At 38.0% G+C, this 14,541-nt stretch overlaps 1 protein-coding gene across 4 annotated transcripts in view; it reads right to left on the bottom strand.

The window, feature by feature from the left end:
- SMYD3 (SET and MYND domain containing 3) overlaps window positions 1–14,541 on the bottom strand; it is a 670,522-nt gene that overhangs the window by 346,438 nt on the left and 309,543 nt on the right. The window lies entirely within an intron of this gene.

Genomic DNA, 14,541 nt, shown 5'->3' on the forward strand with positions numbered 1-14,541 from the left:
TGACTGAAACCTACCCTAACTGGAAGAATGATAACATCACGCTGCCTGAACATGCGTAAGTCCAGTAACTCCCTTCTTACTACACACTGTGTAAAGGCATATTATCCTTCTGCTTACCCAAAATGTAAGCCCTTTATTTACTGAATGTCTGCTCAGTCAACACAGAGCCTTCATATTTTGTCTGTCCCTCTGCTAATTCTTGGAGGTGGTAGGTTCCTAGGTCTGGGAACCAGTCAATCATTGTACCCTGCAAAGGCTAAGTACTCAACATAACGTCTGCCGATGACAGTGCTTGCCTAACTTGCTATTTGCCACATAACATGGGAGTATGTGCTCCAGAGAAGCTGTTAGTGAAGCAATAACTGTAGGCTAGATGGTGTGGAATATCTTAGTCATTTTATTTTTATTTTATTTTATTTTTATTTATTTTTTACTGAAGTGAAATCCACATAAGAAATTAACCATTTTTAAATGAACAATTCAGCAGCATTCAGTGCATTCACAATGTTGTACAATTGCCACCTCTATCCAGTTCCAAAACATTTTCATCACCCCAGGAAGAAATCCTGTACCCATTTCCCCCTTCGCACAGCCCCTGGAAACTGCCAATTTGAGTTCTGTCTCTATGGATTTATTTATTTTGAACATTTCATATAAATGGAATCATACAATGTGTGACCTTTTGTGTCTGGCTTTTATTTAGCATAATGTTTTTGAGATTCATCCATGTTGTGGCATGTCTCAGTACTTCATTCCTTTTTATGGCTGAATAATATTCCATTGTATAGATTTAACACAACTGGTTTATCCATTCAACCATTAATAAACATTTGGGCTGTTTCTACCTTTTGACTATCATGAATAGTGCTGCTATGAATATATGTGTACATATATTTGTTAAGTATTGGTTTTCAATTCTTTTGGATGTATACCTAGGAGTGGAATTACTTAGTCATATGGTAATTCTATGTTTAATTTTTTGAGAAAGTGTTTTCCACCATGGCTGCACTGTTTTACATTCCCACCAGCAATGCACAAATGTTCTGATTTCTCCACATCCTCTCCAACACTTGTTACTTTCCATTTCATTTATTATCACCATCCTGGTGCATGTTAAGTGGTACCTTACTGTGGTTTTGATAACTAATTTCCCTGACAACTAATGTTATCAACTAATGTTGAGCACCTTTTCGTGTGTTTGTTGGCCATCTGTATATCTTCTTTGGAGAAATGTCTATTCAAGCCCTTTGCCCATTTTTTAATCAGGTTGTTTGTCTTTTAGTCATTTTTAAACAAGGCACCTCAATACTCCTCTCTAAACACACTGCTTCAAGGAGATAAGATGCAAAGCAAGATGTTAACAGCGTAGTGGTTACGACGTTATGCTCTGAAATCAGACTGCTTGGATTCACTCTGCAGCTTACTAGCTACGTGACCTTGACAGCTACCTCTCTGAGCCACAAGACCCTCATCTGAAAAATGGAGATATTAACAGTAAACTTCATGGATGTGTGGTGAGTATTAAATAATTTAATCAATGTAACATGCTTATAATAGTGTCTGACACAAGGTAAGAGCTATAAAATGTTTCAAAAATCAATCAAGTTTGTATAGCTAGCACCTCCCTGTAATTACATATGTATTCCCATAGAGGTGGGGGGAATGAATGAACCTCTGCCAGGTTTAGCCACGTAAAGGAAAGAGGAACTTCAGGGAAGAAGTCATAGTATTTTGCCTCCATGTTAAGATTAAAATGTCTCAAAATAATGAAAAGCATTACACAAAATATTGTTCTTTATATCTTTTTTTAACAATATAGGACAAGCATTCTTACACTGTAGCACAGAGAGCAGAACCTACATCTGTGAAGACAGTTTGGTGATACAAATACTCAACAAGGACCAAATCTTCCGCCCCAACACATACTCCTTGGAAAGACAAATGCTGGAGAAAGTTTGCAGGCTGCTGTACTGTATAATTGTGATTTCTTTGAAATGCCAGTCTATCACTGTGAGTGAGGACAATAAACCTTAGTATATGGTTGAGCAGTATCAAGACTCTCTCCTTTCTGTACGCAGAAAAATTTCATTGCACCCAGAAGAATCATGTCAAGCAATTCACCTGCTGAGGTCCAAAAGTCATATATATCTTTCTGCCAAGTCAATGTTGCTGCCATTATGCTTCACACAGTCTTTAGAAAGGAGCGGTCAGTATAACATATGACACCAATCCAGTGTCAATGTACGAAGGCACCTGTGCTCCAATTCTATGCTATACTTGATAGATAAAGGCTCTTCCAGGGGAGGGGTTCAATATCACCTACTACATACTCTGGTCCAATAATTTTCTATTTATAATATATAATTTCATACCTGTAATTTCTCCTGCCATTTTGCATTGCTTTAATAAGGAATGAAGTCCTCTCTTCACTTGAATTCCTTAAGGAGCTTGGGTTTTTTCTAAAAGCTTGTGTGTTCTTCCCCACATCCCCTCCAACCAGCAAATTTAAACCTTGACATACTAATTGACTTGGATAGCAATCCACAAGCTCTGCAAAAGACAGATGCCAAGGAACTGGAGTCATGGGTAAGTCCATGTTTATTCTCAACACTGGAACGAATGGATAGGGTGCAAGAGATGGTCAGAAATTAGTAAATCAAAAGGAAAAGTGCCCAAGTTAATTTCCCAAGTAGAGAGAAAGGAAATTAGTGAAGTCTGTTACAGAGCTAAAAACTGTCTTTCTTTGAAAAGCCTCTAATACTGTGATATATGAAATGGGCAAGCTTAATAAGTGAACTTACTCTAAAAAAAAATAAATAAATCATATTCCTGGAAAAGCAAATAAATAGAAATAAGTCCTGGATTAGTCATCAAAATGTTCTTGCTTGTCCCAGTTCACAGTTAAAGAAGGATATGTAAGAGACATAACATATAATGCACAGCACCGGGACTTCCAGGTTCGAGTTCCAGCTCTAAAGATATGGCAAGAAACTTTAGGTCTAAAATGTACCGATAAGCTCATCTTTCACAGATTATGGAAATGATTTTGATTTTCAAGTTTGGTGACAACCAGAATTTGCTGCAGTTTGATTCTGAGTACTGCATCGTTTTTTCTTTTCTGACCATTATAGAAAATACGGAAATCAAGAATAATATAAAAGAGAAAAAAAAGGAATCCAGGACACTACAACTTAAGAAAAGAAATATTTTTGGTGTATTTCCTAATTATCAAAGGCAATAATTAAATAATATATTTTTTATTATCCTAAAATTAAGAATTCACATACTGTGTTTTCCTCTCTCCCAGAAATATGTCCGATTAAAAAATATCAGGATGATGTTATATCATTCAACTAATACTGCACCATGGTTATTTTCCCATATTATTAAATATGCTTAATGGTTGCATGTAACTTCTCTTTACTTTTACTTATAATTTATTTAACCACTTCCACATTACTGGACTTTTTCTATTTTTGCTATTAAAAAAAAGTATAGTTACTAGTTTCACCAAACAAGGGTCACTATGAATTAATAATTTTAGACTTTTGATAAATATTTCTAAATTTGCTTTGTCCCAAAATATAAGTCAATTTACACAACAGTAGTAATATGGGCGTGCCTGCCTTACTAAATTCTTGCTAACATTTGAGCATTAACATTTCTTGTTAATTTCTGCCAAATGGCATCTCACTTTTGCCCTTCTTTGACTATTAGTAAGGTTAAGTATTTTTTATCACATATTTATAGGCTAACTGTAATTTTTTTGTGTTTTCTCTGTGTATTGTGTAGTATACTGTCTTGTTTATTCCTTCTTCCAAATGAACACTAAATAACTATCTGGGAAAATGCCTCAAAAACTTTTAGTTTGGAAAGACTGCCATCTTTATAATGTGTAGTCTTATCATCTGTGAACATAGTACGTCTCTCCAATTAATCTTCTGTATTTCTTCAAGTCCAGATTTCTTTGCATTTTCTTCGTGGTATTTGTTGCCTCTAACTACTTTATTGTAAGACTTCCCAGAATTTTTTATATTCAAAATAGATGGTATTTTCCAAGTCACCCTCCAATCTTTTTTTTTCTTGTTTTTAACCAGAAAATTTTCTATGGTCATGACATAGGAATCACTATCTTAAAATTATGAATTTCTGAGTACAATTTTGCTTGCTTTCTGTAAGTTTTATGATTCTCTATTCTTATTTTCTAAAAAATTTTGATTTCCACTTTGGTCCAATAGTTACAGTTTCTTAGCTCCCAAGCAACAGGTAGAGCTGAACTAACGTTGCATGCGTCCAACCAAGCATTAATTTTGGTAAATGTTTCAAGGATAACCGAAAAAATGGTATATTTCCTTTATGAAAGATATAAAGTTCACTCCATTTAATGCTTTTTACCTTGAATTCTATTTATATGATATTGAATTACAATCCTTTTTTGTTGGTTTTAATTGGCCTGATTCAACTCTACCTATCATTTTAAGCACAATTTTTTTTGGTGGGGGAGGGTGTTGTCACTTGTAAATAGCTTACACTTGAGAGTATTTGTTTATTAATAGTGGGTCTATTCTAGGAGCTAAAAGAGCACCTGGCACAGAACACAGTCTCAACAAGTATTAAGTTGTTAATTGTATATGCCTTTCGCCATGATACTTTCATCTGGTAAGCACCTAATAAACTGAAATGAGGTTTCTTTGATTACTTTGATCACTAACTACTCAATGGTTCTCTGCTATTTTTAAAATTAGGAATACTATAATATTATAAATTAAAATATTAGAATACTTTCTAAGGTCACGGAAATATTTTATGTACTGATGGGAGTGTGGGTTACATGAATAGCTATTACTATTCGAATCTCATCAAATTATATATCGAAATCTATAAATTTTATTGTTTGTAAATTATAATTCAATAAAAAAAGAGTATTAGAGGGAAAAAATATAAGTGTGGCTCAAGGAGTAGCTTTACTTACACCCCATGTAGAAGAGATACTGGTGATAGAAACATAAATATTAATTTATAAAATCATATTTGAGTACCAAATACTACGTTATGGTATTTTGTGACAGGGTAAATATCCCTTTGTTATACCAAAAATTAAAGTTAGGTTTCAGGATGATTTTTACATAAATTATGATAATAAACTTAGTATTTTCCTGCTGATACCTGAGATAAAACAAAACAAAAAGTTACCCTGAGAGAGGTTTACCAATCAAGCAAAATAACTGCTTTGGTCTTTGAAATTTAGAATGACAATTATCCATGCCTTAAACAAACAAACAAAAAAAGGTTATTTTTTTCTGTAAGTAAGCTTTACACTATAGAGTTACCCTAAACTTCAAAATTCCTTCACTACCTGAGGATTAAAACAGTTTAAATATTCATATCTAACCACTTAAGTTAAACCACACTTTCCATCACAGAACGGGAAGTACTCATCAACCATCCAGGAAGACAGGGGCATTCCAGCATGAGCATTCACTCAATTCGTGGAAATAAAGTATCCTTCAATCTCTTCCAATTTTGCTGAACAACATTTGCTAGGGGAAGTTTCAAACATTTATTGGAGATACTCCTGGAAAACAGAGGGCAATTTACTGGCGTGCATGATTGTCAAGTGGGAGAATATGTCAATCACCTAATTACCAACTATTCATTGAGGAGAACTTTTAAATACATTGTAAATGAAATGTGTAAATTAGCTATGAATGCCAAATGCATTATACTGTATAAAACACAGAATGAAAACCTTTTTCAAAACATATAATTTATTCAATGGAGTTTCCTATCTTAAATACATTCTCCATCAAAAGCAATTTGTATTGACCCAAGTTACTACATTTTCCGTGGTCCTTTTAGAAGAGATATTTATTCAAAAGCAGCAAGATAATGGGAAATAAGTCTTCTAGTCTAAGCTAATGTTACAGAGAATCACTAAGGAGAGAATTTTTTATTCCATTCCCGTACCTTCCTTTCCTTTTCATCCCCTCCTCCAGGCCCCAGCACAACCCCCCTTACCAGTAACCACAAAATAATTCTTATTTTTTTACATGACATTTAGTCTCAGAAACAAAGTGTGGAGTTCATAATTGGAAATCAGTAAAAACAAAACTAGCCTCCGTCAACTACACTGATGTGTACCAGTGTATAAAGACCATTCCTACTTCCTCACATTGCTGTCCAAATCCAAAAATGGAACCAAAATTTGGGGCCATATTTGGCTCTACTAAGCCCTTAGCAGCAAGAGAAAACATTAAAAAAAGGCACTGTTTAAAATTAAACTGATACTGTGACCAAAAAAGTAATATTCTATTCCTTAAAACAGAAATGACATACGCGGTCTAACCATCAGCAACAGGAAAACATTTTCAAAGCAATGAGAATAACACTTATATTGGCCTTTTGTCTACGATACTGGTAAATGCAGGCTCTTCTCTTGGGTGGTGAAGTTAGCCACTCTTGAGCTAAAAGAACAGACGTATAAGAGACACACATAATGTATAAATCCCCAAACTACACACTTCAACCAAAATGCATGGAAATATACTTCTATTTAAATAGAAACTAAAAGGAAGAGAAATTTTGAAATTTTTTTCAGGCTTGCCATTTGAATATTATAGGAACCATTGTGATTCATATTTGGCCTGAGGGTACAAAGATCTACACTTATATCCATGATTTGGTCAAATCTTTTCTTAACACCAGAGCCATCTATTTATGATATTAAGAAGAAAGGTGATTTAAACCTTCACACACTCTGCTAATGTGCTGTTCTCTTTAACACAAAAGTATAGGGGTATATCAAGGGCAACCTCTGGGTTATGAGCAAATTTACAACTTTGCTGCTTTCTTAAATTAGATCCCATTGCTCATAATCCTCACATCATTTAAGAGCTTTGTCAGTTTAAAAGAAGAACAAGAACAGGGGCCGCCCCGTGAAGTGCGTGCGCTCCGCTGCTGGCGGCCCGGGTTCGGATCCCGGGCGCGCACCAAGGCACCGCTTGCCAGGCCATGCTGTGGCGGCGTCCCACATAAAGTAGAGGAAGATGGGCATGGATGTTAGCCCAGGGCCAGTCTTCCTCAGCAAAAAGAGGAGGATTAGCATGGATATTAGCTCAGGGCTGATCTTCCTCACACACACACACACAAAAAAAAAGAAGAACAAGAACAAAAATCATAACAATTAACTATTATCAAAGGCAGAGTTGTTGTACCCAGAGTTGCCTTGTCAATTTTCTGAATAAATTCTAGACATAGTAGAAGTCTACTGAATAAATAAAAAGAATTCATAATCCCAAGTACCAATGGCAGACTGAGAGGATCTTCCCAAACCTTGTTGAGTTTTAATGGCCCACACACTACTCACCAAATGAGGAAAAAAATAGCTACATACCATTTATTATTAGTTCTGTATGCCATTCTTCTATAATTTAAAAGGCATTCCTCCTACACTCTTTGAGTTCATCACTTCAGTACCGCCATTAAAAATTACTAAATACTGTACATCATAATGCAAGGCTAGAAGCCACAGTGAGCAAGAAAAGTATGTTCACTCTAGGGAGGAGCTCAAAGGCACAGCGTAAAATGAAGAGGCCACTGTTATGAGAGGTTCGGGGATTCGATCGGAGACGTAAAAGACACTTTCCACTCCAAACAAATGGACTGAAGGTATATTTTATTATATAGAGGATAGTAAAGGCGATAGTCCGCAAACAGATCCGAATAGGTCAAATAATAAGAGGGAAAAAACACCAGCTCGACTGGAAAGGGAAAACATCCACATCGGCTGAGATAGCAGCAGATCCGAATAGGTCATATAATAAGAGGGAAAAACATCAGATCGATCGGAAAGGGAAACACCAGATCGACTGAAGGGAAATGACACAAATCAACCGGAAAGAGAAACACCAGGTTGACCGAAAAGAGAACACATCAGATCAATTACTTCATATCAAATCAATTACTTCACATCAAATCAAAAACTCACAATATCCACGCCCCACTGCCGGGAGAGTCCTGTCAATCGACGCGGCTGGGCAAGGATCACACGTCCTGGGCAAGGTGTCCCTTCCACAGGTGGAACTCTCACTGGGTCTCAGTTTCCAGCAGTTTTTATACCATCAGTAATTTTCAGAGTAAGCAATTACCGAGTTTGCAGAGCAAGCATTTAGTGTTCCCATGCACAAAATGGTTATCAGTGGCGTACGTGCACTGAGCCCCCTGGCTAACGTCCCAGCCCAGTAGTTGTGTACGTGCATTGTTCTCTTTGGTTATCGTCCCAGCCCGGCACAGATGGCCAGTCCATCCAGTGCTACGACGCTCCAAGAGCCTTGAAATGTTACAACTTGCAACTCTCTCCGTGGGAGAAAGGCCAGTTCCCGGGAAAAGGCCAGTTCCCACCACACAGAAAGCAGCTTTGTATTTCTTTTTGTGCTGGTGGCTGTAGGTCAATGGAGCGGCCAAACATGGCTGTACTCATGTCAAGACAGCCACACAGAGAAGAATAAACATTTTCATGGCGGAAGAGCACTGAATGGACAAGCAATGAGCATGGAACTGATGATAAGTGGGGTCTGAAAAGGCTGTGAACTGTTTTCCAAGCAAAGCCTAGTCCATAAAATGTCATATGACCATATTTGTGTCCAGCCCTACTTGAAATATGGAAAAAAAGAGATAAGAAAAACATATAAGGCCACGAGGAGAAAGTAGATGATGATAAATGCAGAGAAAAGTTGCTACTTCTAAGGATTTAGATAAAAATGGGGCAACTTAAAAATCAGTCTCTCCAATGACATCAATCTCATCCGGACAGATTTTCTAAACACTCAGCCTCGCAACTCTCCCAGACCATCCTTACACCAGGCTTCAGGGAGAGAGTACCCTCTTTTTTTTTTTTTTTTTAAGATTTTATTTCTTTATTTTTTTTCCCCCCAAAGCCCCAGTAGATTGTTGTATGTCATAGCTGCACATCCTTCTAGTTGCTGTATGTGGGACGCGGCCTCAGCATGGCCGGACAAGCGGTGTGTCGGTGCGCGCCCAGGATCTGAACCCTGGGCCGCCAGCAGCAGAGCACGCACACTTAACCACCAAGCCACGGGGCCGGCCCAAGAGAGTACCCTCTCGCTTCCTGCTCTCAAAAGGGGCGCTGCCTCCACTTAGTGATGTTTATAAAATGGCAGCTATTTGGATGTTAATTACTGTTATGACACACAAGATAATTTAACTTGCTTCAGTAATTTATTCTTCCTTGTAATTAGATGTAGTAATTGGAAAATCTTCCAGAGCGTAACAACAGTTCCTAAGGTGAAACGACAGGGGGAGGGAGCTTTCCCATAGGATCTCAAGCATTAAATCGGGGGCTGGCTCTTCAATCGGCAGTCACTTGGATGAACCCCGCCAGGGATCAGAGATGGTCCTTCTGGAATCAAGTAGGTGACACTCATGACCTTTAAGAGTTGGATGATTCCAGAAGAAGGCAAAGCCCCAGGAGACCGTTAGAGCTACCCTAAGAAGAATATTAAAGACTAACCTTGAATGAATCCAGGAATGATACCACACAGTGCCATTTTAAACCCTGTGGTCTGGGAGCTATTCGCATACAGTTGAAAGACTCTGTACAAGGAGTATAGGCCAAAAATACCACTGAGATGTGATGGGCTCTATTTGTGTTACTTGATTTATGGAAGTATTTTGGTGCTTGCCACATTATACATGCTCAATAAATATTTACTGAAATATACAAACGAATGATCAGATAGATAAATGAACACATGCATGCATGGTTTGGAAATAATTATAGCCAATAAGTATTCAATACATAGACATATCAGGTACCATGATATGTACTTTATATCTCTTTTCCTCCACTCCCAATTTCTTTTTCATTGTACCTAAAGCTTTACTACTTATCTTTACCTAAAATTCTTTTTTAAAAACATTCTATGACAGATTATTTCAAATATATACACAAGTAGAGAGAATACCCCATGTAGCCACCTGCCAGCTTCAATAATGATGGCCAATCTTTCTTCACTTCCATTCTGTATTATTAGCTTTCTGGTATTATTTTGATGTAAAATAATACAAGATTCCTAGATATCACATCGTTTCATCTGTCAATATTTACAGGGCTCATTTTTTAAAACCTCAATGTAATAATTCCTTATTAACAAGAATTCTTTAATATCATCAAATATTCAGATACTGTACCTTTTTCACAATTGTATCATCATTTTTTTCAGTTTGTATTTGGTATCCAAAAAAGATCCAGACACTAGGATTAGTTGATATCTCTCTTAACTGCTTTTAATCTACAGATTTCCCCTCCAACTCTTTTTTACTTCAGTTGCAGTTTTGTTGTTTTTGTTAATGAAACAAAGTCATTTGCCCTGTAGAGTTGCCCAATCTAGGTTTTTTAAAATTGTATCTCCATGAAGTTTAATCCACTCTGTCCCCCTGTCCTCTGTACTTTCTGTTAATTGGTAGTCAGAGAAAGAGGCCAGACCAGATTACAAGTTTGAAATTCTGGCAGGAATACTTCCTAGGCTGTGTACTTCATTAGGAGACATATAACCTCGGTGTCTCTGTGTGTGATGTCGGCAGCCAGTGATGCTCACCACTAGATCCATTAACTCTTCGAAGTTGCAAAATAATGAATTCTGGCTTTCTGAATCCTTCGTCGTCTGTTAGCTGGGCTATTTCTCTAACAAGAGACACTCTCATCAACTATCTGTAAAGGAAAGCAAATTAAATACTTGATTCTTTCCCTTTGTTTAACAGTTTTCAAAATAATGAGCTGATTCCCTAACATCATTTTAAAAATAACCAATGAGGGTTTTATTTTTAACTCTGAAATCTCCTTGAGGGGAACATTCCCCACATCTGTGTCAAAAATCCAAAACTGTCCATTATCTAAGGATGTTGGGGGTGGGGGAAATAAAGATATAATGCACGTTAGAACCATCTGTCTCGGGGCCTGCCCAGTGGCATAGCCGTTAAGTGCGCGCACTCCACTTCGGTGGCCCGGGGTTCACAGGTTCAGATCCCGGGCACGCACCAATGCACCGCTTGTCAAGCCATGCTGTGGCGGCGTCCCATATAAAGATGGGTACCCATCTTCCTCTATGTTAGCCCAGGGCCAATCTTCCTCAGCAAAAAGTGGAGGATTGGCAACAGATGTTAGCTCAGGGCTGGTCTTCCTCACACATACACAAAAAACCCCCAAAAAGAACCATCTGTCTCATTAGGGCCTCTTCAGCAAGCAGACCTTTTTTCCTAATTTGAACATCGCCAAGTAAAAAAGTTTTAACAAGCAAAAAAATTCTGCCTTTATTTAAGAATATTAAATATCTAACAGCTTCCTCTCAAAGTCATGATGCAGATGCTTACCACCTGATTTTAGAACCCAGAAGGGCAGAAGACAATGGGTAGCAATCACTATAGCTATTTTCCAGAAAGGGATGCCTCCCTTTGCAAACTCCCCAGAACTGACAAACAGAGCATAAGATGTAAGGACCCATAAAGAGATGTGATCAAAGCAACCAAATACCATGCAAGGAACATATTCTACTATGCTACGCACATCACAGAGGTTCCACCTTTTCCCTCGAGATAAAATGATCACTTAAGCTACGAAAATTACTATCATCCATCTCTCCACATGCATTCCCATCCTTGAGAAGTGGTAAGAACTATGGGCCTATGTGGTGTGCAAACAAATGCTCTTGCAGAGGAGAACTAGCTCCTAGAGGTTCCATTCCACTGAGAGAAATGGCTACGCAAAGCAGCGCCTCAAGAGAGCAAGGCAGATGAATGTGTCACCTAGAGTATACTATAAAAAATTATAATACAAGTGCTGCAAAGGAGGAAAAAGTGTTTCCAGTACTCTCCCTACACCCCACCTTCAAACAGACACCCTAGTTTCCACTTCAGTGGAAAGAAGAGGTGTCCTTGAAATTATATGCATTCGTGAAGTAAGAAATCTGCCTACTTATACAATTAATGAAAAGTATTTCAGACCACCACTGACATCCTCTCCACCCTCCAAAGCTGAAACTGCTCTGCAATAACAGTACATCTATTTCCCACACGCAGGACTCAGGAAAAATTCACTCACACACCACTGAAAGCAGAGAAGCCTAATAGAAAGTGTTGAAAAACTGGATTCTAACACTAGCATACTGATTTCCTGAATGAATTGTTTAACCATCTTGCACTTTCATTTCTCCATTTTATAAAGTAGAGCTAATTACTTTTGATTATTTTGCAGGGGTATTTTTATTTTTTTTATTTTTTTTTCTTTTGTGAGGAGGACCAGCCCTGAGCTAACATACAATGCCAATCCTCCCCTTTTTTGCTGAGGAAGACCGGCCCTGGGCTAACATCCGTGCCCATCCTCCTCTACTTTATATGGGACGCCGCCACAGCATGGCTTAACAAGCGGTGCGTCGGTGTGGGCCCGGGATCCGAACAGGCGAACCCCGGGCCGCCGTAGTGGAGCGCGCGCGCTTAACCGCTTGCGCCACCGGGCAGGCCCTGCAGGGGTATTTTTAAATAACAAAAATAATTCTTTGAAATCTTCAAAGAAAGAGAACAATTTTAACACAATTATGAAGGAAACACAAAGAGAAACGTGAACAAACTGTCTCAAATCCAGCCCAATTAATCCAATTAAAAAGAGAGAGAGAGCGGGAGAGAGATCAATTTTTAAGACTAGGAAACATCCATTATTGGTGATCACAAATACTGTCTTGCTTACCAATTCCTCACCGAAATTAAAACCTCCTTCTCTCTCCTTTGCATCTCCTTCTTCCCCCTTCTCCCACCCCCACAGCCCTCCCCCACCCACTCCTCCCATCTCTCGGATCTTCCTTCACTTTTACCTCCCCTACCCTAGCCTGTCTCCCTCTACAACTACAATCTACCTCCCACTGTCACCCATAGGGCTGAGCTGAAGGGGAACCTAGAATTTTTTTTTTTTAATTTAAAGTCATCTTTATTCCACAATTTTAGTGTTACGTGGTACAAAAGGGGTGCTCAAACAATTGTTGATTAATTTATTATCTATGCCATATCAGCATGCAGATGTAGCAAAGAGAATAAATAATGAGTTACACACAGTATTTGTTTTTCTGAAACTCAGTCAATCCCTTGACAGATTTATTCAGGGCCTAATAAAATTCAAGCTCCTGGATTTGGCATTCTGACCTTATCTTTTTTCTTTTTTCTTTTTTTATTTTTTGTTTATTGCAGTAACATTGGTTTGTAACATTGTGTAAATTTCAGGTGTACATTATTATACTTCTATTTCTGCATAGATTACATCATGTTCACCACCCAAATACTAATGACAACGCATCACCACACACGTGCCGAATTATCCCTTTCGCCCTCCTCCCTCCCCCTTTCCCCGCTAGTAACCACCAATCCAATCTCTGTTTCTGTGTGTTTGTTTATTGTTGTTATTATCTACTACTTAATAAAGGAAATCATACGGTATTAGACCTTCTCCCTCTGACTTATTTCACTTTGCATAATACCCTCAATGTCCATCCATGTTGTCACAAATGGCTGGATTTCATCGTTTCCTATGGCTGAGTGGTATTCCATTGTGTATATATACCACAGCTTCTTTATCCATTCGTCCCTTGATGGACACTTAGGTTGTTTCCAAGTCTTGGCTATTGTGAATAACACTGCAATGAACACAGGGATGCATGTATCTTTATGCATTGGTGTTTTCAAGTTCTTTGGATAAATACCCAGCAGTGAAATAGCTGGATCATATGGTAGTTCTATCCTTGATTCTTTGAGGAATCTCCATACTGTTTTCCATAGTGGCTGCACCAGTTACTCCCACCAGCAGTGTATGAGAGTTCCCTTCTCTCCACATCCTCTCCAACACTTGTTGTTTCCTGTCTTGTTAATTATAGCCATTCTGACGGGCATGAGGTGATATCTCATTGTAGTTTTGATTTGCATTTCCTTGATAGTTAACGATGTTGAACATCTTTTCATGTGTCTGTTGGCCATCTGTATATCTTCTTTGGAGAAATGCCTGTTCAGGTCTTTCGCCCATTTTTTAATTGGGCTGTTAGTTTTTTTGTTGTTGGGATGCATGAGTTCTTTATATATTTTGGCGATTAAGCCCTTATCAGATGTATGGTTTGCAAATATCGTCTCCCAATTGTTAGGCTGTCTTTTCGTTTTGTTGATGGTTTCCTTTGCTGTGCAGAAGCTTTTTAGTTTGATGTAGTCCCATTTGTTTATTTTTTCTATTCTTTCTCTTGCCCAGTCAGACTTGGTGCTTGAAAATACGTTGCTAAGACTGATATCGAAGAGCGTACTGCCCATGTATTCTTCTAGAAGTTTCATAGTTTCCAGTCTTACATTCAAGTCTTTAATCCATTTGGAGTTAATTTTTGTGTATGGTGTAAGGTAAGGGTCTACTTTCATTTTTTTGCATGTGGGTATCCAGTTTTCCCAACACCATTTGTTGAAGAGACTTTCTTTTCTCCATTGTATGTTCTTGGCTCCTTTGTC

Source organism: Diceros bicornis, chromosome 38 (genome assembly GCF_020826845.1).
Source record: "Diceros bicornis minor isolate mBicDic1 chromosome 38, mDicBic1.mat.cur, whole genome shotgun sequence".
NCBI lineage: Eukaryota > Metazoa > Chordata > Mammalia > Perissodactyla > Rhinocerotidae > Diceros > Diceros bicornis.